This window comes from Mugil cephalus, chromosome 4, assembly GCF_022458985.1.
Source record: "Mugil cephalus isolate CIBA_MC_2020 chromosome 4, CIBA_Mcephalus_1.1, whole genome shotgun sequence".
NCBI lineage: Eukaryota > Metazoa > Chordata > Actinopteri > Mugiliformes > Mugilidae > Mugil > Mugil cephalus.
The window spans coordinates 12,372,425-12,396,164 of record NC_061773.1 but is presented as its reverse complement, the minus strand read 5'-3'; the positions used below and the strand labels follow the sequence as shown (position 1 = coordinate 12,396,164).

The following is a 23,740-nucleotide window of genomic DNA, read 5'->3' as shown; positions in this document are numbered from 1 at the left end:
TCTGTGTGACGGTACAAACGAAGGGCGTGATAAAAGAACCACAGCGGGGGCTCGCTGTTGCATACCGAAACGCTGGATGAAACCGTTGATTCGTGATGTGGTTTTTTTTTGTGTTATTGATCGGCCTATATGCGGCGCATGTATGTTTGAATAATTAATAACGCTGGCTAAAAAATCAGCACGAGACGCCGAACGGCGAGGGAGAACAGCATGCTAGATATCTGCTGCCACACAATGGACACTTTCATAACTTTGGAGAGGAGATCCCTCGGTAAATCTCACGCCTCTGACTTGTTGCCCTAGAGGAGTTGGTTGCTAAGCAGTGAGAAGTATTACCTGTCACAATATTGCCAAAGTGATTAATAGGATACTCTTTGATTTCATTTTCACCACATGGCCTTCCGCTCAATCAGTTTGTCCTTTACATCTGCTCATATTGTGGAAAAAATAGGTTGTGTTCATGGACATTTGGAACATTTGATGAATTATTTAACACATTTTATTTTCTAGTCAGTCAGCCATAAGAGCAAGAGTAATAGTTCTTTCTAGGTATGACTGTGATTTACCGCTTGACTCACTGCAAAATAATACGCATTTCTAACTTTAGAAAGAATTACTTTAAAAAAAAAAAAATACTATCGTGTTTGAATTGGTTACATGGGGAATCACACATTTTACCACGGATATTACTCAAACCACTTTCATTAGAGCCGAGGTAGAGGCTTATTTAAATTCCGCAGTGATTTAAAACAAATCGCTCGTTTTCACGCTTGACGACATCAGAATGTATTTCTGATGTACTGTGTTTATCCCTCACCTCGATCTCACCTGAAAATCGATGCCTAATCTAAACAACACTCGCTTTTGGATTACTTCAAAGTACTTCAAGGTCGGAGGGCGACATCCCCGCGGCTGTTTCGGCGTCTTGCTTGAGGACACTCCAACAGGCCGGTGTTTAATGTCGCCACGCAGGGGCAATCACATCACTCACGACGTCGCTCCAAACCTCGCTGTAATGTCAGTGATTTGAGATGTCAGCCGAGGTGCTGCAAATTCATTTTGAAGCATACTGTAGGACATTTCTCTTTTTTTAAAAAAAAAACAAAAAAAACACACATTTTTATCCACAACCACAGAGCAGCACAGGTCCACAACACTGCAACCACAGCAAGACTATGGAAAGAACAAGTCTACTACAGGCAGCATGACGAAACAATTAACAAAAACCTTCCCATTCAAAAACTGTTCTTTCAAGATAGAATATACTTATATATATATGTATATATAATTAAAGCCATTTTAGGTCTTTAACAGTTTTGGGTATATTTCCACGTGTAAATTGTGCCTGATTTTATCTGGTTCTCAGGCAGGTCCACCCCTCTCTCCTCCCCAGCTCCTCCCTCTCATCTAAATATTTTCACATCACAAAAAAAGAAAAACAGATTATTATTTTGCTTCTTGTCTTTGTCTTACAGAATGCTATCTATAAACGTTGTATCCTTAGTTTCACACGCATAGTTTCGACAAAACAAGAATTAAAGGTGTTGGTTTGGGCTCTGGGAAAGAAATAATTACCCCGACTAGTATGTGGTAAAAATAATCATTAGTTTCGGTGTTAGATGCTGCAAATGGACAGTTTATTCACGTTTATTTTCCACTTGCTCTGATAATGCTTTTGGTTCCACATCCAAATGCCTGACTAGTGCTGAAGCAGACCGGGCAGTGCTCCGTCTGCTGCCTTCCAGCGTGATCAATGCTGTGACATCTGTGCCAACAGTATGCTAGAGAGAGGCTCTGCAGTGGGAATATTATCACTGGACTGTGATTAGGACACGTATCTGTGGAAATTGTCAAGTTATCTGGGTAACGGTATATCATAAGAATTGAACAAGGCACTTGGATTTACTTGAACAAGCCCAGCTGCCTTTGTTTCAGCTTTGTGTTAGAGGAGGACGTTTTATCTGATATGGTATCATATAAGGGCCACCCATGAGAAAAAAGTAAAGAAAAAAAACGAGAAGAGGCAGCTTTGTTTTTTCCATGATGCATTTCTCGACCAAAAAGTTGAAATGTAATCACAATACAATTTTTTATTCTTATTATTAATTATTAATTAAGCCCTAATATTCTTCCGCATCTTACTGCATCTTTCTTTTTTTTCTCATGGGTGACCTTAGTACTCTTCCATAATCAGATACTAAGTGTCTAATAGTAAAACCTATAAACGGAGACTTGAGGTACAACATGTAGACTGTAGTGTGGGGTATCTTCTTTGTACACTAAGTGGTGATCTTCAGGTGGAAGTACCACAACTGGCCACTAGATGGTGGCTCAGAAAGCAACTCATAGACCTCATGTGAAATGCCCAACTTCATCTGCACAGAGCAGATGTTTTGGGGTCTATACCTCATTTTACTACAAGGGTGAATTTTTACATAGTGTGACCCATGTAAAGAAGTTCTTACTTTTCTGGCATGTTGTACAGCACTTAGCAGAAATTTTAAAATGAACAACTCCTCCTCCCTCCAAAGTCCCACCACTTCCCCCACCCTGACCTTTGACGCTCCCCTCCTCCCCTGACGATTGAGGTGAAAGGGGTCACTGGGGTCAGATTCAGAGGCACCAGAAAGTGAAAACAGTAGCTAAATAAAATTCAGTTCTATATGTGGTATAAAATGAAATGCCCTCACAGCGTTCGGTTACCTTGGTAGTCTGACCCCAGCTACCATGTAGCACTTCAGCGTCTGTTGGTTTACGGTCAAATGTGTCGGCAGAATTCAAACATGTTTTAGTCATTAGTCGTTTAGTAGTTAAAGGAGGTTGCAGCTGTTTTGTTTGCAAGATTTTAACTGTGTTGACTACATGTTTTGACAGCACACTGTAGCTAACTTTAGCCTCCTTTCAGAAATGCATCTTCAACATTATTTTTCTTTTACCTTTATCTTATATAGTCACTAAGTAATACGCTCTGTATCTGCCAGAGAGCTGACAGCGGTATCAACCAGAAGGGACGTGGTGACGGATGACAGCCAGGGCGCTCTTCAAATCATTTTATTCGGACCGAATAAAAACATTGGTCCAAGAATAGTGATGAATTTCTTTTCCATTTTAGTGTGTCATACGCTTATTAGGGGCATTTTAGGATTGCAAAAGAAAAGCGTAAAAATGGCAGAAAGGTAAGAATTGTTTTAAATGATTTATCGTCTCAAAGTTATGTATAATTTAGGCTTTTTTAGGTTTGAGTGACAGGTGGATGCCCTGACAGGGGGCAAGGCCACCTGCCCCAGACTCACTCACATTCCACCTTATCGCCCACTTTTGAGTCCTTGTAGCGTACTCACTGAATGGTTTATAGACGTGCCCGCAATGAAGCGTAACTGGGCAGGGGCCATGTTTATAATAAGGTTCAGGATTTAGGTAAAGTGTATTGTTTCACATTTAAAAAAAAAAAAAACGTCACTTAATGGGAAACTGTACGAATCATATCACTAAGTAAAATCAGTCAAGTACAAATAGATACAAGGCTTTTTTTCTGTTTTTTCTATGCTTACTAATGTGTTGGTTAATCTAATACTCCACAGCCACAGCCTGCAGTCTGTGTATTATTTGATAAGCTCCCTGATTCCAGAGCCTTACAAACCACATGGGATGTACCCTCCTTGTTAAGGCCCCCAGCGTTAATCAGAGTGAACACAGTGTGACAGAACACGCACACACACAGCGAGGTTGTGTGCATCCCTCGTATGTCTTTGTAAGTTCACACTTGGATCTATGCATGGGCGGGCATCATATGCACCTGCGGAAGATTGTTATTATCTGTTGAGACATGCAAAGCCCTGTGTGGGAACTATGGGTTTCTTTGCGTCTCCCACTCATGGAAATGCCACTGTATGTGCACTCACACAGGTGAGAGTCGTGTGGGCCACGGTAATGAGCATTTCCTGCCGTGCGTCTTGACTCCACCCTGACATAGAAGCCTTGAATCCTTCACGTCGTTAGCTCATTCCTTTTCATTAATTCACGTTGTCCTTGCATATTTAATCCGGATTTTCCCCCTCCGCCTTATCTTCGACATATATTAGCATTTCCGTCTCCTGCGACTGTACATTCAGACAGCTGGAGGTTAAGGAAGCGGCTCCAGCCTGACAGCAGCCTAAGATGATCAACGCGGTGAGATTGTGCCAGTTCATCTGCGGCTCTTATCACTCGGAGACGCACTCTAGAAAATCAAACCCTGTCCGAGGCCAATCAATCACAATCCACTCTAATTGAAAAACGGCCATTACAACAATCAAAAAAGTGAGTGAGCTCCTGGCGTGAAGTAAAGTATTCTGGTCAGTTGCATAGATTAAACAGTAACGCGTTAATGGAGAGTGGTGTGTGGTCATTCAGGCAGCTGCTTGAGTTATGGCTTCCCAGGGATCCGCAGGTCAGCTAGACGGCCGCTGCTTCTCCTGGTCCCGATGGACCTGCTGATGGCCCCGGATGGTTTTAACTTTACAGCCTTCTCGTAGTGTCCTCTGCACGAGCAAGTCATCATCTGCTGCAAGATCTAGCAAGCAGAGAGAAGGCCGGCTACTGCGTCTATGTGTACTGTGGCTACAATTAAATGTTTCCTCTCTATGGAGGTAACGCATGCACACAAGGACCAACTCAGCATACTGATGAAGGCAAGCAGCCTACCACACACACACACACACACACACACACACCACGTATAACGAAGGTTCACCCAAAGAAACACAACCGCACACAAAGACAACCAAGCACTTTTGCACGCAGACCATTTTAAACTCAGCAGCAGCCAACCTGGTGTAGTTAGCAGGTATACAGAAAAGTGTTTCCTCAGCACTCAGCTGCATACAGATGTGGTCCAGAGCAGCTTGATGAATATTTTACTCCAACCTTATGTAACAGTAACATGGGGACCAGGAGCTGCAGCTCAAGAACATTTTAGTGTAGTTGGCTGTGGAGTGAGAGCCGCTGTGACAAGCATTTGGGGAAAAGATAATTCATGATCACAGACCAGCTATGTCAGATGATTACATTATTCATTTGCATAGCAGATGTGTTCATAAAGAACACGCATCACCTACGACACAGATTACACCGCCAGGGCCGTCCTTCCTTATTGTATGTGCTTAGCTTGGCAGAAGTTTGGCTTTTCTTGTTCAGCGGAAAAAAGAAAAAAAAAGGAGTATTTATTATTAAATTCATTTGTTTCGTCTTGCAGTGCACATGAGTAGTGCAATAGAGAGGCAGTGACCCAGGAATAAAGAAGCTCAGAGTGTTCTAGCCTTGAAAACTCCCTGGAAAGCATGTATTATTACATTCATTATTACAGTTTACTGTGGGCTGGATAAAGCATCTCTCTTTCTCTGAATGGCTAGTTTCACTTGTACAGGGTCCGGAGAAGAGTAAGAAATGGTCCATTTAGAGGAAGGAAAGTAGAAGGTAATGATTTTTCATGCAAGAGCTAACAGCCTTCAGCAACCAACTTCTCTTGGGACTTTCCCCTTATCCTTCTAAGTTCATGGTTTTGTTTCTAAGTTCAACTCTGGAGCTGCTGAATCTGACCTACTGAGCTGTTGTCTATCCACCTGAACATTGTGAGGAGTCACAACTGCCCCATGCAGGTGGATGATCCCCCTGTGATTCCTAACGCATTCATTATAACACAGGATTAAATGTTCAATCCCTTGCGCCCAGATCTGAGGCAAAACACGTTTAGAAACCCAGTCCAACTGAAAAACCGACCAGCAGGCTAGCAGTCACCTACTGACTAGCAACCAACAAGAAGACACCAGCTAACTAGCCAAGCTAACAGCAGGAGGTATAAAGTGATGGGACATGCGACTACATGTCAACCAACACGTCTCCCTTCTGCCAAGATTTGGGGCAAGACCCATTTGGAGGCCCAGACCAACTGGAACAACAACAAAAACAACAACAACAACAACAACAACACACAAAAAAAAAAAAAAAAACGGCCAGCAGGCTTCCAACTAGCAACCAACAAGAAGACACCAGCTAACCAGCTAACTAGCCTAGCCAACAGCAGTAGGCAGTATGCAGCATATCATTCGGGGGTTTCAAGTGGGCACCTCCTTTCATCGATGTTTAATTCATGATTTTCTTTATAAGTTCAACCCTGGAGCTGCAGAAACTGAGCTACTGAGCTGTTGTCTATCCACCTGGACATTGTGAGGGTTCACAACTGTCCCAATGAAGGTGGATGATCTCCCTGTGATTCCTAAAGGTTTCAAAATCAAACCATTTATACCTTCATGGTCTTATTCTTCCCTTTGCAGACCTTTGGAATTTAATTTGATCAGATCCCTAATAAATTCAATGCTTCAAACTCTCTACAAATAATACTTAGTGTTGTTTTAACAGGATGAGAGCCACACATTATGAGTCGTTGGTCTGAGATGCTGCAGAAGCTGCCGTTGTCTCTTGAATTATTGGTTTTGTGCATGAAAAAACATTTACATGACAAAAACATGTAAAAGGTGAACCAGCAGTGTAAAATAATATGTTGAGAGCCAGGTTAGCAAATCTAAATATGCAGTCTCTTCTTCCAGGTAATGTGATCTATTACAGCGAGCTAAGGACATGAACAAAACAAACAGCTTCACTTGTGGAAGGGGATGCATATTTTCGTTGTGAAGAGGGGTAGCCAGACGTGCTTTTAAGATCAAATTCACAGTCTGAAGTTGCTAATGTTTGCTTTTACCAGTGTTTCTTTTCCTACCATGACTCATTTCTGAGTGGGTGCTCGGAAAGAATCACTTATAGTAAAAGTGCAATTACACGACAGCTTGTAAGGTAAAAGCTTTCGCGGTGTGGATTTCATTCAACGTGAATGTATGTAGTGGGAGCCCAGTAGCTCTGAAAACTGTGAAGGGGATTGCTGATATCGTTAGCAGCTGACGGTGTCTTCTCCACGGTTCCTTGAATGAGCGGTCCGATCCATTCTGCAGCTGTTTTGTGGCCAAAGCTCCCCCACATCCCTCTTTCCCAGAGGTGCTCACCATCTGCTTTGTTGTGGTCTCTTTTAATGAGTTAATGGTTATCTCCTCCCAGTTGATCCTCGCGCCACGGACCAGTTTGGTAAAATCAGCTGAGCTGGTTTGATCGGTTTATGTACCACAACACCTCTTAGTTTCTCTTTGGTGAGAAAATAGTGAGAAATCTTGAAGTTTTTAGATCTAGTGAAGATTTTTTTTTTAAGTTGTTGACACTGTTGTTCTGAAAAGCTATCTATCAGATTTGTGACATTCCCCGTTGAACCAAATCTATTGACTGACTCTAAAAGTAACTATGGGAAATCAGTCTCAGTTCCTTTTCTTCTTTTTTCTTTCTTTCCTGTGTTTCCCAGAGATGCACAGATAGTGAACCCGTGTTTGATCCTCGTTCAAGTTCACAGCGCAAAGTTCTGTGTGACGTCTATGTTCGAGTGATTCTGATCCAGATCTATCACAGTTCTTATTTTAAGGATAAAATAAGTGGCCCAGGCTGGTGACTTTTGAACTACTTTTTGAAAGGAACAAATCCACAAAATCCGGCTCCTTCAAAGAGCCATGAATCCCATCACTACTATCAATCCATAGTGAACGTTGTGCTAATAAATGATTTTCTGGAAGACCCAGCCTGTCCTTGCCAGCTTTACAAAACGTATTATTTGAGCAGCATGAAGGCTTTTCGCCAGTGGCCTTGTTCTCATTTGGAATAAAGCCATAACCTGAACGGAGCTACATTACAAAGGTTTAATCACATGTACACATTTCAAATGGAAGGATTTAGAGTTGAAACATGAGTGTTTTTTTTTTGTTTGTTTTTTGTTTTTTTAGTGAGGCACTTAATCATTATCTTTACACTGAGTTTCATCACTGCTCGCATGAAAATTAGTTTCCCTCTGTGTTGCGTTTCATCACCGGGACTGCCCACATGTTTAAAGGCTCACAGGAGATGAAGCGCTTATTTTTGCTCATCAATCCGTCAGTATCTGATGTGTCTCTTTTAATTTTGACCTTGTTGTGGCCCTCATATGGGGAATTCCATCTAAAATATAAAAAATGGGTCTTGACATTTCATGCTTTGTCTCTCCTTGCCCCGATGGTTTTTATTCCCCTATAAACCTTCCAGTGACACACTAGAATGACGGCCCGGTGCCAAAATTGATTTAGCAGCTCATTTAGGAGAATGACAGCTAAATCAAGATTAACTAGTATCGGTCCACTGAGGCATCCCACTCCAACCAAGCCCACTCGTTCAGTGAGCCGGTGACAACGTGATTGTTCACATTGAACACTTGGCTATGAAGCAATAAAACAGCCGCGCGGCACTTCAGCGTCATGCTATGTTCTGACATGTTTAAACCTGAGTTGTCAATGATGTTGATTTGTTATCTATTGTGTGGTTGTGTTGTGCGTTGTAACGTGATGCAGTCGCAGATATTTGCCATAGCAAACAAATCTATATAATTCACAGTTTCTATAGAAACGTATCGTTATACTTATGCCCGGGTTTAGCCATAAGTATATTTCCAATAAGAATATATTCGTCATTAGAATGAAAAACTGGACTGTGTCATTTTCACTTCAAAAGAGGACACTGCAACACAAATGGAAAGATAGTATAGGGCATTGTTACTTTGTAATTTCAAAATGAGACCAATTTTGGCCAGAGTACTGTAAGTCATTGTGGGAGCTGCAGATAATAATCCTGCTCAGTTCAGGGAGGTGATATTTTTCCATTTTCTGTATTTTCCTATGCCGTTTTTTTTTTTTTTTGCCCCTCGGTTCCTCTGCCCTCTCCATCCTCCGACTACTCCATTAACAAAATGCTGACTGTCTGATTGCGCAGCTATTAAGCCATCGCTTTCTTTGTCCTTCCTTTGATATTTAATATACATACAGTAATGGTATTGATGTGTCTCCACTTTTTGATTTTGTTCAGCCCGAGATGATTAGACTCTGTAACCCGTTGTTCTTTGACCGCCACAGACGCTTCAGCATCATCCATGTCATTTCATTCTGCTCATGCGCCTGCCGCCTGTATCCACAGTGCATGGCTCCGTCTGCCTCAACACATAAGAGGGGCATTTTGTGGAAAGATTTTTTTTTGTCCTGATTTGGTCAAATCCTAAATAAATAAAGAAATAAATCATCTTTTCACAGAATGGTCCAGATTTTTTTGGCTTTTTTGGCCACAGATTATTCACATTCAGGCTAAGACCAAAGCTTTCAACCCCACGTCACTTGTTTATTCCACAAGATAAACAATCAAAGAAAAGGAAATGGCAGAATGTTCTTCCGTTTAATCTTGGACTCTCCCAGGTTGTTTTTGGATGCTAGGTTGGCCTTCATTGTAGTTTCCTTACAGAATCTTAACCGGATATAATCACTTCCTCCAAAAATATCACAATAAAGTCAGTCGTTACTAATCTTTTAAAGAGAAATAAAAACAACATTTTAAATCCTACGTACATTACATAAGATTTATGCCATATGCATGATGTGTGCTTTGTTAAAGTTACTTATCTCGATAAATAAGACATATGTCATCTTGTACGGGAGTATTTTAAGAACAGTCACTGTGGAAAAATGTCCAGAGTGGCTTTAATGTGAGGTGATAGAAAGGATTCCTTGAATAGCTGCAGCTGCTGACGTCCAACATATTTTGCAGATATTGTGCTCGTCGGTCTTTTTATTACGTTCATGCAATGGATCTTGCACTACTTAGTTTTTTTTTTTATTATTATTATCATTATTGTTTACCAACTCTCCTGCGTGCGGCACTCATTTAGTGTCAAAACAGAGCAGCATCGGCTCATTTTCATCTTCCTAGACGAGTCTTCTTCGTTCCAGCAGATTAGGCGAGGTTTAAAGACTGGCTGCTTCCCACAGGTGTCATTGCCACATCATTGAGTCAACATTCATAATGCTTTACGGATTCACACAGGTGGATTGTACCATCCACCTGCACGATAAAAATCTCCATAACGTTGCTTAATATTTCAAGAGAAATATGGCTCGCGGTATATAAACTAATTGTGCCCCCGCCTTCCTCAGTCTTGTTTCATTTCCCATCCATCATATTACCTAATCCCGACACTGACACCAATTACTGTAGCTGGGATTTATTCTGTTTGGCCAAAAATAGACTTTTCGTTTCAGTCTGTTTATAGAACATATTGCCATGACCATGAAAAAATTATGTATCAATCACCACTTAATCGACTCCAAGTGCTGCTGGAATGAAAAGAAGAAAAGAGGTGGCGTGTTACAAGCGGTTATATAGCGCCGCATTATTAGGTGAATAGTGAATGCAACACTGCATGCAATATATCAGCTTCTTATATGTATGCAACACATTTAGAAGATTTAATTTATTCTTCAGCAGGATGTAATCTGGAGGCATATTCTGACGTTAGGGCTGCCATTATGCACTTATCTCCAGCTGTCTTTGCCCTCAAGAAAACAACACATTATCTTTATTATTGCTTTTTTTTTTTCCCAGTCGTGCTATTCTGCTGTCGGGCGAGTGAGCACTGATTCATGGTGACGCATTCGCCTGAGACAGCAAAGTTCTGACAACACACCAGGCAACGAGACAGACATGTCACACTAACACCAATGTCGGGGGAAGAGACTCATCAAAGGTTACAAATTCTCAATCTGCAACTGTTTTTGATTTTTTTTTTACATTTTTCCTTTTTTTTTTGCGTCAAAGAAATAAATTACCGGAGGCAGGTGCTGGCCTCCTCCGTGAGCTACATGGTGTGTATTCCTGTATAATTCTACATAATTGCATTTTGCCTTAGTTATGATGTCGTCCGCGCCACATACAGGCGACTGATTCCTATGCAAAACAGACTTAACAACATTTACGCATCTTCAAGAGTTGACAAACATCCGTTCGGTATCCAGATCCAGACCTTCCGCCATCTGTCTGTTTTTTTTTACATTCCAGCCACAGACAGGTTGTTTATATATTCTGGTTTTACTGTGTAAAAAAAATGTGTTTTTGTTCAAACCTGAAAACCAACATGATGGAAGTTGTCTGTATTCCCTCACGGTTCACTAAATCATGCCCACTAAATTAGATTAATTTGAAATAAAGGACTTTTAATAAACTATTGAATGGTGCAGCAAGAGTAAGTTACAGCCAACCACTCCATCTAATGCTTTACTGCGCTGTAGTATCGACTTGCATCTCATTTGCATCCCAGCAAAGCTCTGAATATCTGCACAGATCCGTAATACGTTCACCTATTTGAAGTTGCTTTGACGCAAGCCTCTTACCTCGCGAGGAAGCTGGATTCTTGCAAGATCGCATATCACGAGAAAATCCATCATGCCTAACCCGGCTGTTTTGTTTGCGAAAACCACACATAGCTACGGAAGGGTTCTCTAGTGTGATAACAGCAGGAAGTGAATGTTTCCAAAAAAAAAAAAAACCTGTAAAGAAAATTTGCACATAACAGGCATCGCCAGCTACAAAGCCACATACATGGAACGCTTGCAAACTTTTAGCAAACCATCTGGCGCATCTGATTTAAAAACCCCTGGCAGCTCGCAGGTGCCGGGCCATCGTTGAGCGTCTGTGCCACTAGTCGGATCCCTCACACTGGCTTTTCAGAGCATGATAAATCTCATTCCTGGCCTTTTCTGTATGTTCGTCTCACACTCCGTGTCGATGCTCCCGTTTCCTCCCACCGTCCAAACACATGTAGGTCAGGTCAGTAAGGAGACTCTAAATTGCCTCGAGGTGAATGTGTGTGTGACAGTTCTTTGTGCCAGATCTGTTTTACTGCCTTATGTTTAGCGCCCGGTCCTTCCTCCCATAAGACTGCCGATAGAAACAAGAAGGTGTGGAAAATGAATGATTCATTACTTCAAGTTAATATGAACTGTAAATGTCAGCTTTTCATTCCTCCCCTCAGGAGCCAGGGTCGTATTTTTTTTCTTGACAGTCATAATGATTTAAGAGAAAAATACAAAGAAAGAAGCAGAAGCAGACTAATTTCCTAATTTGCTGGAGCTTAAATAAACAACACACTGTATCATTAGATTAAATGTCTGACTGTCAAAAACATCTTGTAGAAACATTGCTAGATACAGTGCACTCTGAGTCCAAAATAATGTTGTGGAGTATTTTCATTTCAAATTAGTTTTACATAACAGTGAAACGCACATAACATTATGGTCTCCTTTGTTCCTCCAAAACAGTTGTGACTCATCAGAGAATGGTGTGGTGGAAATTGTCTGAAAGATAGCCCTGTGGACACATAATAATCACACAATATAAAAGGAGTTAAGGTATCATTTTATATTGTAATGACAGTAGGAGACCACTAAACCTGGACTGCGACTGGCTGGTTTCCCAAAGTTAAGAATACACACGTCTACTAAGTGCTCATGAAGATGACCATAACTGCACAATCCTAACTCAACCACATTCCTGTAACAGCTTGTCACACAAAAATAGGTAAAGGCCCTTTTCTATGACATCAAACACTTAGACAGTATCTCCTCTTACAAGCCACTCATGACCAATAAATCATCAGGAGGGGATAGTTATTACCTCAACAGAAACACTATCTGTGTGGTTAAGAATGACACAGTAAGACGACTAACAGCCAACATTTTTGAATCAATGATCAACTTGTAATTTCCACAATGGACATGGGCCTTCTGAGGGTGTCCTGTGGTGTCTGGTAACAGGATGTTGTTAGTGGGGGCCTTTGGGTCCTATGGGTTGAGGGGAGGGGCCTCTGTGGATCAGGCTTGTTTTTGAGTTCGGGGTCTAGTGAATTTGGAGACCAGGGCAACACCTTGTGCTGTTTTTCACGTTTTTTGAGTTGTTCCTAGCAGGCCATCCCCAGCGGGACGGCTGCTGCCATCGAGGAGTGTCATTGCTGTGGGGTGTGGGTGTCTACTCTGGTCTAGGTGGGTGGTACATGTCTAAGTAATATCAACATGAATGCCAGGTCCAAAAGTTTCCCAACAAAACACTGTATTGTCACAAGATGGTCGTTATTTACTTTTCCCGTCAGTGGTTTTAATGTTATAGCTGATCGGGGTACAGTAATTCACTGAATTAAACGGTGGTCCTAGTTTGTAATGAGTTGTGTATACTGTATATTTTTGCTGTATTATTGCTGTATACTGAGAAATTCTGGACTGATACAGATATTTAAAGAAACAATTTGGCAACATGAAATCTGATTCCATATAATTTGTTTGTTTGGTCTTTTTCTTTACTTACTAAAAAGTTATTGTCATAGCAGTTTAGATCGTTATAAATTTCTTAATTTGCAAGTGTCAGCACCAACACCAACGAGTAAATAAGCACATAAAGGAATTTTAAAACCTAGAAAGAACAAAATGTAGAAAAAAAAACAAATCTGCTAAATTAAACGCTTAAATTAAGGATGAGCACTGTCTCAGTTACATTTATGAAACTCCTTTCACACGAAGAAGATCCTTTTTGTGACAGATAATTGAGAAGATAATTTAAGCTTGTGTAAAGCCCAAATTACTTTCATGAAAGATAAATTAAATGCGAGTACGGAAGCTATAAAATAGAAGAAAATGGACACAAGATGAACTGTTGTCTGATTCAAATAATCAAAGCAAACATCTGTGTTGGGTAGATGTTCCCTCGTCTGCCAACAGGTGCAGTCAACGGAGTGAAGATCATCTGTGCATCAATATCAATAAATCACTACATCCTTAATCAGGATGTGGCCTGATGGTGGAATAATATTGATAGAACATGATAGAATTGGCCACGAAAACACAGATATGACTATTTTCTTCTTGTCCTTGTCATGGGTGACAACGTATTTGATATCTTTGGGATTTGGGCTCGTGTTTGGAGAAAGCAGTTAAAATAACAGGGTAGTAATTGAACGGTGAAAATAATTGTTAGTTTCAGACTCATATGATTCAAATTCACAGTAGAAGAGAAGGGTAGGTGAGTAGAGGAGTAAACACAAAGCACACAAACTACACAACACTTCATCCTCAAACGCTCGGATTTTCAGACGTTGTAGATATCTGACAAAATGTTGTGGCTACTGAGTGCATGTTAGCACGCTGAACACATTGGCTTCCAGGCTGTTGGTTACTGGGACAATCACATGTTATGAGCATATTATGCCCAGAATAGAGTCTTCACTAACAAACAACACATAGAAGAGTAAAGAAAAGTATTTTTCACCCTGCACTTGACTGTCTTTGGTCTGAAGAAACTCACTGGATTGCATGAAAATGGCAGCGACTCCAGTGCGTCTGCACCCCGCCCGTAGCTGCTGGTGATCTTTGGGCGTGTGCTAATCTGGCCGTGAAAAAATGGAAATCTATTAATGCGATATTCTCTGATATTGACTAACGCAAGCTTGATTAAATATGTTTATGGCCAGATTTACAGATCAGTGAACTATGTGATTCGGTCATGCTGTCCATCCGTTGCCGAGAAAGGAAAACACAAGCAGTGTCTTCCACTGCGTGTGAGTCCATCTGCCTCAGGTATGGAAACAGATTTCAGTTTATCGTCAAAGTGCCGCGTCACGTCCCATCGTAATCATAAGTTTTGACTGGCAAAAGGTCAATGTAATTTGCTACTGGACAAGTTGACGTATTGATCTTCGGTGGTCAGAGCAGGTCTTTGGTGGCTCAGCTTTGCTCCTTTCATCCTTATCATCTATACAGGTGATTACAGCTGCTAACTGACGACTGCTGTAATAGACTGGTGTCAGGCAGAAAAAAAGCCAGACTGTGCCAAAAGAAGAAGAAGAAGAAAAAAAGGGCACAATCAGCTGTCTATAGGAAGTCTGAGCGCTTGTTATCAAGCCGCACTAATCAGTTGTCAAGATGCCGTAACATGATATTGACCACAGTGAAAGGAGGAATCACATCCTGTTATGGCTCTTTTTTCCTCCCCTATCACTACATCTGAAATATATGAAATTACACATTTTATAAACTCTGTAAACAAATAAAGACCCCGCATTTCTCCTGGTACCGCTTCAGTTTGCTTGAGTAATTATTTAGGCAAGCTTGTTTTCAAGACACCTTGGATAACAGGCAATTTGGTTTGCCCTATAGTGATTGTCAGGCTGACACTCAAGTCGACAAATGCCAAACAGTGCAGAGAAACTGCAAACAAACTCTGCCCGTGTGTTTTCCTTTTGTGTATCTGAGCCGGTGTGCACGCACGCGCACATATTAATGGGCATGCTGGTGTGTACTTCTGTTTAAGTGCTACCAACCTGTGTGTGTGTGTGTGCAGTCCCTGCATCTGTTTGTGAACAGGACACTGGACCTGTCGGGAAATGAGGGAGGGCGTTGTGTGTGTGCCCTGCCGCCTTCCAAATCTGTATGTGGTTTTCTCAGACTGAAGGCGGTCTGCAGCGAGGCATGAGAGAGACCACTGCACACACGTCTGGCACGCACTCCATGATGAAGAGATCTGGGAAGCCGTCCTCCCATGGAAACTGCCTCTGGCTGAGACGCGGCGTGCGGTGAATACAGTTCCCCCGCCAAGCCTCACCAGGCTGTGTTGACACAATGTACACGTGGTGGAAGTGACCCTGAGACAGCCCTGTGTCACACTCAAATGTTAATGGTATAATGAAATGGCTGTGATGTTCCCACTACAGATAAAGAATGGAAATACAAAGACAGACTTTAAACGCGCTAGTAAATATGTGCACAGAAAGAATCAGCAAATGTTGTTATATAGGAACCACTATACAGTGCAGTTCCCTAGTGTCATATTGACAGTAATTATTTCTAAATTCCGAACTTCAAGAAAAAGTAATATCTGTTGTAACAGTCTTCTGGGTTTTACTCAGCTCTCTGCTGGTTTAAATGCCAGGCTCATGTTCTGTGTGAGAAAACCACATCAATGAAGCAATTAGGGGAATTCTGACTGCTGGGGAATGTTAAGTAGTCACATAGTGTGTCTGCCCGATCAATTCTGACCAATATCTTGTCAGCTGCTTCAACCGAGGTAATGTCTGTCCCATGCGGATGGGAGTGCAAAGGATGAGAGCGCTGAACTTTCTCACGATTTGATTTTGATCCAGGATTTTCATGAACCTAATAGCTTTATTTGAAGATCATTCATATCCAAAATAAGAAGTAAAAGTGGATCTAGTTCGTTAAAACTGCGCTTTTTGTTGGAATTTATAACCTTGCCTATAAATTTGAACCATTTAATTCCACATCGCACAAAATGCCGTCGTGAATCAGGGCATGTGTATCCTAACTTCACATTTTCTACAAAGGTGTCAAATCATTTATTAGCACGACACCACAGTTCCGGTTGGCATCAGCATGCCATGTTTAGTTTCTCATTCTGTACAAGAACGAGGGTGATTCTGTTGGCCTGAAATATTGTTAACCTCGCATAAACAAAGTGACTGCAGCTGTCATCTTTGAAGAGGATCCACTTATTATTATTTTTTTTTTTCCAACAAGCTGTTTCCTCGTCATCATTTGCTGCTTTTCTCCCTGTCTCATCCACGGTGACTGTTGCAGCTCAGCTGTCACTCCGAGCGACGCGGTGCTGCTGTAAATACAAGCACGCGAACGGCCAAGGCAGAGCAACAGCCCGACTGGAGTCCAGCCTGCAGCTCGCTCCCACACTAAGAAACAGCTGTGGAATTGTTTTTCTTTAATGAAATGAAATCATAGACATTGGGTAAAGATAGTGAAAGAGGAACGGTGACGGTTTCTGTGATTACCTTCAACTTTGAGCGTCTGAAATTTACCTGCGCCGCCACCATGTACTTAGCAGATGACACAAATTGTCACTCTAAAGCGTTACCTAAGTAGAGGCTGAATATGATTTTTTTTTTTTATGTGTTAAATCATCCAGACAGATGGCAACCAGTTGTCAGTCCTATTACCACGAGGACACGATGAAGCCTGTGAATTAAATTTCTTATACTGATGAAGAGTGTAACAGAGAAAATTATGATTCTCCTTAAATGGATTTTTCTCATGGCTGGAGGGCATGACTCTCCAATATCCTGTAGACCAGAAGGATCCCCCCACAGAACACAGGAAATAGCCGTTTCCATATTAAATTCATACCAGGGATGAAATGTTCACAATGATAATCAGATTCACATTTTAAAAGCTGCCATCAGACAAATATATGCAGACAGGAAACAATCTCAAGGAAAAAAAATAATCTTACGTGAGCTGGCTTGGTGGTGTTAACAGTATTTGCATTTCTGGAAATCTTTCTGAAGTCTGCTCTTTTTGCAGCTCCTGAAACGGCCCCTTCAGGGTTCCTCGAAAAGAGAGCCAGCCCCCATAGACCTTCACTTTATTATTATTTTAAAGTAGAAATAAACACGTTTACAGCCTGGTACAACAAAACACTTTTTTTTTTTTTTTGTCTCTATAGTTATTGTCCACATTCATGGTGACTGTATGTGTGGTGAATTTCCATACAGCACCTACGTCCATTTAAACGATACCAGGGCTTAACATTTAAACAAAATGTTAAACTAATTGAGTGACAAGTAGGTGCCTTTAGAGGTCGCTACCTGTCACTCACCCCTCTCAGCTCTGCTCACGCCTCACTTCTTTGTCCATTTTTTAATTAGCCAGTAATTTGACATAATTAGTTCAATGCTGTCAAGGTGGCAACGGCCACAGTGAGCTTCAGTACATGTCAAGATTATCTATTGGTGACATCATGTAGGGTTTGTGATTCCTTATATCCAGTCTGTGTTTTTAGTTCTACAACCCGACTACAAGATTTTCCTCAAAATACTTTTGGAGAATAGAACATAAACGACAGGGCCGATAGATAGTTACAGAGTTTGTTTCCATCCTCATTCATATTTATTGAAACAAAACTATCTTAAATGAAATGTTGATATTTGACACACTACTGTTAATATACTGTAAATACTGTAAATATGTTACGAATGCGCTTTTGAAAAAGTTATTCCAAAATCCTCCACTGACGGCATCAGCATGCAGCCGTCCACATGTTTTAAGAGAAGAAAGATGACAGCAATATTCTTTATAACGCAAGCAAACAGTGTGACACCGCAGCTACAAGATGGAAGAAATCTGTCACTGGCAGAACCAAACATTGATCACATTGTCCTTCCAAGATGGATGATGGCGCAAGAGAGAGTCTCACTGGGGAAGCCAAGAGGCCAGAGCAGCCTTAAAACAAGGGCAAGGCTGAATGCCTGAGCCAGGCCACTCTCTGTGTTTAAAAGTCCCTTTGAGTGTTTTGTGCTGAAGACAGAAAACATCCAGTTCTTTCAGGAGAAGGGCATGTTTTCTTTTTTCCTTTCTTTCTGGAGAGTCCGAGATAATATAGTTAACAAAGAACTGTGAGAGGCAATTATTAAAGATTCAGCTCAAGAGTACACAGCAACTGACTTCAACTCAAAAGATAAGGGCTGCTATAAATTATTTATTTTCAATGGACTGGTCCATCTATTATTTTCACAAGTGGTTGACAAATCCTTTGGTCTCTCACTAAATGATCATCTTTCAAGTCTTATTCAAAAAATGTATTATGGTATATTGGACTGTTGAGTCATTTTACTTCAATGGTGGAGGTGCAACTGTATTAAGCAAAAGGTCGCTTACCCCCACTAAACGTCAATGGGAATCTACGTCATTTAGTTTTGTAGGTCTGTTTGTATGCTCAACTTCACAATATGGTAAAAAGCAGTGTAGCCATTAGTATCTACTCTATAGACCCCTTCACGGTTTGTAAAAAATGTGGCATTTTTGAGGGGCGGGGCTTAACTGGATGCAAGACATCTCAAACACTATAGCCTGTAAACGGCAGTTAGCATATATCAATGGACTGTTTTGGCACGAACGTACGACATATATTTTAGAGAATATACTAATACACTCAGTCCGTGAGACCGTGAGTGTTACTTTAAAAAGACTCTGACTGATGGGACTGTATTCATTAACCCCTACACTCTCACTCAGTGGATGGACGATTTGACCAAAGGAGGACACAGAGGGGACGAAGTCTGGTCTGTCTTTATCAAGTGAAGCCTCTCCAACGAGTGGAACCACTGCAGAGGGTAACATAGTTAAGTAATGTTGCGTTAGCTAGCTGTTAGGATTAGCAATAGCGTGAAACAAGAATCCCCCAAATAATGATTAACGTAATTTGGCAAATCATCCATCCAATGAGTGATGGAAGATCCAACAGTACTGCCCAACAATGGGCAGATATTTCCATGGACATAATTGAGAAACCCAGCAACTACATGAAAGAAAAGTTGAAGGAATACAAATCGTCTTGAATGGTCATGAGCAAGACTTACAATAGAAGAAGTTGAATGATGACTGTTGTCCACACAGAGGCGCTGTCTTTATCAAATGAAGCCTTTCCAACAAAGATAGTGACAGTGTTCGCCTCAAGCTTCCCTCTGTTTTGCCTCCAGTTAACATCGTGACGTAGGCCATGAAGGGCTCGACGGAGTCTTGACTTACCAAGAGTCAGACAAAACTCACTGTAAAAGTTCAAACGCTGACGCTGGTATCTCGTTGTTCTTGTTCTAAGAACCAAAAACTGTCTGATCTCGCGCATAGTGGCTCTGCTACAGTGGTGTGTTTTTTTGTTTTTACAAAGTGTGCAAGATTTCATGCACTTTTTACGTTCAGCCCTTAGCTTCTTTGATCATTCGTATTCAGCCATTCTGTCAAAAGATTCATCGTTTCACACCCCCGAAAAACTTTATACGGTGCATTGAGTTCATCTGATAAGCAGCCGTGAGATTTCATCACTAGACAAAACCTCTGATCAGACCAATGTGCTTTAATGGGCGAAAACAAATCCCCAGTCTTCGGGAATAAAGTGACATGGATGTTAGATACCGCACTGAAAGATTTAGCACTATATGAATAAGACTGAATGGGAAAACTGATGAATACACCCAACTCATTAAATTGATTGACAGAACTGAAAGGGGAACTGATCTTTGTTTGTTTATACTCCTACAGCTAGAAAGCATTTGTACCTGTGCAGTGGTGTGTCAGAATCGCTCTGTAATTAAGCCAACAACATGCTAGCTGGAGACTTGTAAGCTGTGCTGAGTTTCATTCTGCACTTCACACAGCAGCGAGTCAAACTGAGCCCCTCGTGTTGGAGTGGAAGTTAATAAATGTGGATCAACAGCTTCTTTCACTGAGATCACCGCAGCAGAGAAGACGTCTGAGTAGATGGTTTGTAGAGGAGGCTGAGCGTGGGAGAACTTTCTGTGCTTGTCCGGCTTCTGAGACATGTGAACAAGGAGATGCAGGTCACGTAGCCACAATGTGTAGCTACACGTCCAGAAAAGTGCACATTAGGTTACGCAGAGACGGGTCTGTAGTGGCGCATCATTATAAATTAATAAGCTTAACACAACGATTGCTCATTTTCACTCTGAAAACCCAGTTGTTTCATTGTAGTTCAAGTCTAACAGCAGCACTTGTAGGCTACAAACGATAATAAAAAAACCATCATCACAAACTCTGTTAGGTAGTAGGGCTGTTGTTGTGACATTACAACAGTTCATTCTGAATATTCAACCCTTTCAAGATTCAGGATTTAAGGTTCTTTATTGTCAAATACTCTGTAACATTACAGTATCATTGTAAGAAGCAGAAGCAAAAATACAATAAATAAAATCGAATAGAAAAAGGCAGTTCTGTCGCCTGACAGTCCCTGAACCTGCTGGTTTGAGTGCGGATGCTCCCAAACCGCCTGCTGTTGAATTGTCAAAATGTGGCTTGAGATGTACTATGTTACATCACTCACAGTAATTTGTTGTGTTCTGATAATAGCAGATGTACGAGCTTTTACCTTCTTACCGCTTCTGCAGTTTGGATTCATTGTGAATATAGAGGTGCATATGGGTAAAAGTGTATTTGTACATAACAGAAGACAGGAGGTATTTTTAATATTCAAACTGACGAGGATGTGTCATTACTACTGACAGGAACGGATGCCAAAACTACAAAAATAAGATCTAGGTTGTCACAGACCAGTGATGAGGAAACAGCCTTTATTGCTTCCGAGTGTTAATTGAAGGTCGTGAACACGTGTGAATCAAAGGTGTTTTGTTTCCCACTTTCAGCATGCTGTCAAACACACACCGCACAGCGAGCAAAGTGCAAGGAAGCACAGCAAGCAGAAAAAGCTTCTGGCTGAGTGCTGTGGGATGATGCAACAAGGTGTGCAACACTTCATCCCAAAAATATTTAAGTGAGTTAAATATAGGACATGGTGGAGTAATGTAATGCGAGCCTTATTCGCAATGCCACCAACAGCCTTGTAGAGATTTAGAGGAATGGGAGAAATTTAAAGATGGCAGATCATTTGCTGTGCAGATCAGACTGACTTTAAATAAATGTGGTGTACAGAGCAGGTAGTGGATGGACTTATACGAGATCCGCACATATGTTTTATGTTACTCTCTTTCGGGTTTGTGACTATTAAGGTAAAAAGACTGTGCTTTAGACTGTTCTCTAAAATGTTCTTGAATTCATTAACAGTTTGACTTTTACAACACAAAGTTCATCCTCTAACAGTTCCTGGCAAGGTTTTTGACAAAAAAGGTTAATTGGTGTAACTTTTGTGCCTTATTCATCCTCAACGCTCTTTACAAAGAAATCTACTTTACCCATTCACAGTACTAACGGCGGCCGAATTAATCGCCTTCCACTGGGAGCGACTTCAGGATCAGTGTCTTGCCCAAGGGCACTTGGACGCTGCTATTACAAGACAACATGCTCTACCACCTGAGCCACAGTCGCCCAGTGTGAACACATGAAGTTAATGAAAGCCAACACTGGATTCTCCAGCTTCTTGTAATCATTAATCATTAACCACGTTTTTGTTGATGAAACTTGAGTAACTGATTAATAATTAAAGATGCAGTCAACAGAATTTGAGAGAAAACACAGATCACAGCTTCGTCTGTTGCTTGTGTTCGTCACGATTACACTGTAAAAATGATCGAATCTGACAGGACTTATCTGCTTCTACAACTTTGTCAAATTCATTTAAGTAAAGGGTTGATCCAGGATGTTGGTGCGGAAACTACAGCGGTCGTTTACCCGTGTAATTCTCTCTTCCCCACTGCTCCCTTTCTTTTGTCTTTCTACCTGACTGGCCCCGAAGCAAACTGATCCTCACATGAGCTGGGTTCCACTCGAGCTGTGTTCCTGTAAAAAAAAGGGAGTTTTTCCCTGCCACCACCTCAGTGCCTTCTCTGCCGGTGTCATGCTCTTCGTTTTAGTGGGAAAAAAAACAACAACTAACAAACGAGGTGAAACTGTAACTTTTCAGGTTTGTTTAAAACCAGTGGAATTGTCTGACTTACACTGTCGGATGTTGTTCTCACAATATTTCTGCGTCCGGCACTGATCTAAAATTATGTTATCATAAGCTACAAAGACTATGGCTTCTAAATTTGTAATGAATTTTAACTTCGCATGCTGATGTAATTCTAAGTGCAAACTTTATATAGCCTCAGTGACTACTCACTGCAGTGGGATTTATTCCCGGCAAAGATAAAACCATATTAACTCTGAAGTGTTGCGTTTAGAGACTTCACTTGGATTTCAAATATTTTGGACACGTCTCTTCTTAAACCAAAATGTATTTTAATATTTTTATTCTTCATGAAAAAACAATATGTCCTTCTAACCAAATGATTAGATTAACCTAATTCACCATTCTAACAACAGGGAACCTCTTAGTTGCCATTTATAAAATTACAAATATCCTAGGTGCTATGAACGTCTGCAACAGCCCCCCTGTCCCGTACAAACTCAGTCACTCTGGAAACATTTGACAGCATCAAACTCAACTTTAGACTCTGGCAGCCTATCAGAGGAATGCAGGAGTAAACCTGCAGGGATGAATGAAAGCCAAACAATGGCCTCGCTGATGCTTAAGCAGTAATTTAAGTAATTGTTCTATTCACGAAGCAAACAAAAGACAGAGGAGGAAGAACCTCTGTCTAACTTTCTCTGTCGGAGTGAAGCCAACTGACAAGCTCAAGAAAAACCTGCCCTCTTGTCTTCTCAGTTGAGTTAAAAAAAATCCTTTTTTAAGTTAAATTTGTAACAGAGCTGAGAGGTATCAGAGCAAAATATATTTCTACATAAACAAGGAAACATGTGCTTACCAACCAAAAACAATTCTCATTTAACTAAAATTGGAGCCTGTTAATTGTGTTATCCAAACTAACAAAACCTTGAGTGTTTTTTTTTGTTTTTTTTGTCTTGCTGCTAACATAAAAAACCAAACCCAGCGAAGAATTTATTCTCTTTATAGCAAAAGCCAACGGGTCAAGCTTTGTGCTTTATCCTGAAATACCCACTAGTGCTCCAAACGTGGTAAATACACTATGTCTATTGACAACTTTAAGGTACGGACACAGGGCTCACATTGCCTGTGTCGGGACAAATATTTGCAATTGAACACTATTGGCCAGCTGTGCCTGCATCAAAGGAAATAAGCCCTCCTCCCAGCAGGTGGCAGTAGTTTCAACTGTGTGATGTGGCTGATGTAAGTTTGTTATTGCTATAACAATCTTTGATAAACAAGGTACAAAAAAAAAAGAAGCTTGGAAGCTTGGAAGAGCTACACAAGTGTTTTCCCAGTATGTTTGGAAGAGATAGCTCGATAATGTTTTTTTTTTTATTATTTATCATTTTTAATTAGA

General features: G+C 41.0%; 1 protein-coding gene across 1 annotated transcript in view; it reads left to right on the top strand.

Annotated features, from left to right (window-relative positions):
* The window catches only part of LOC125007270 (metabotropic glutamate receptor 4-like), a 172,640-nt gene that overhangs the window by 34,101 nt on the left and 114,799 nt on the right, over positions 1-23,740 (top strand). The gene's annotated exons all lie outside the window — the stretch shown is intronic.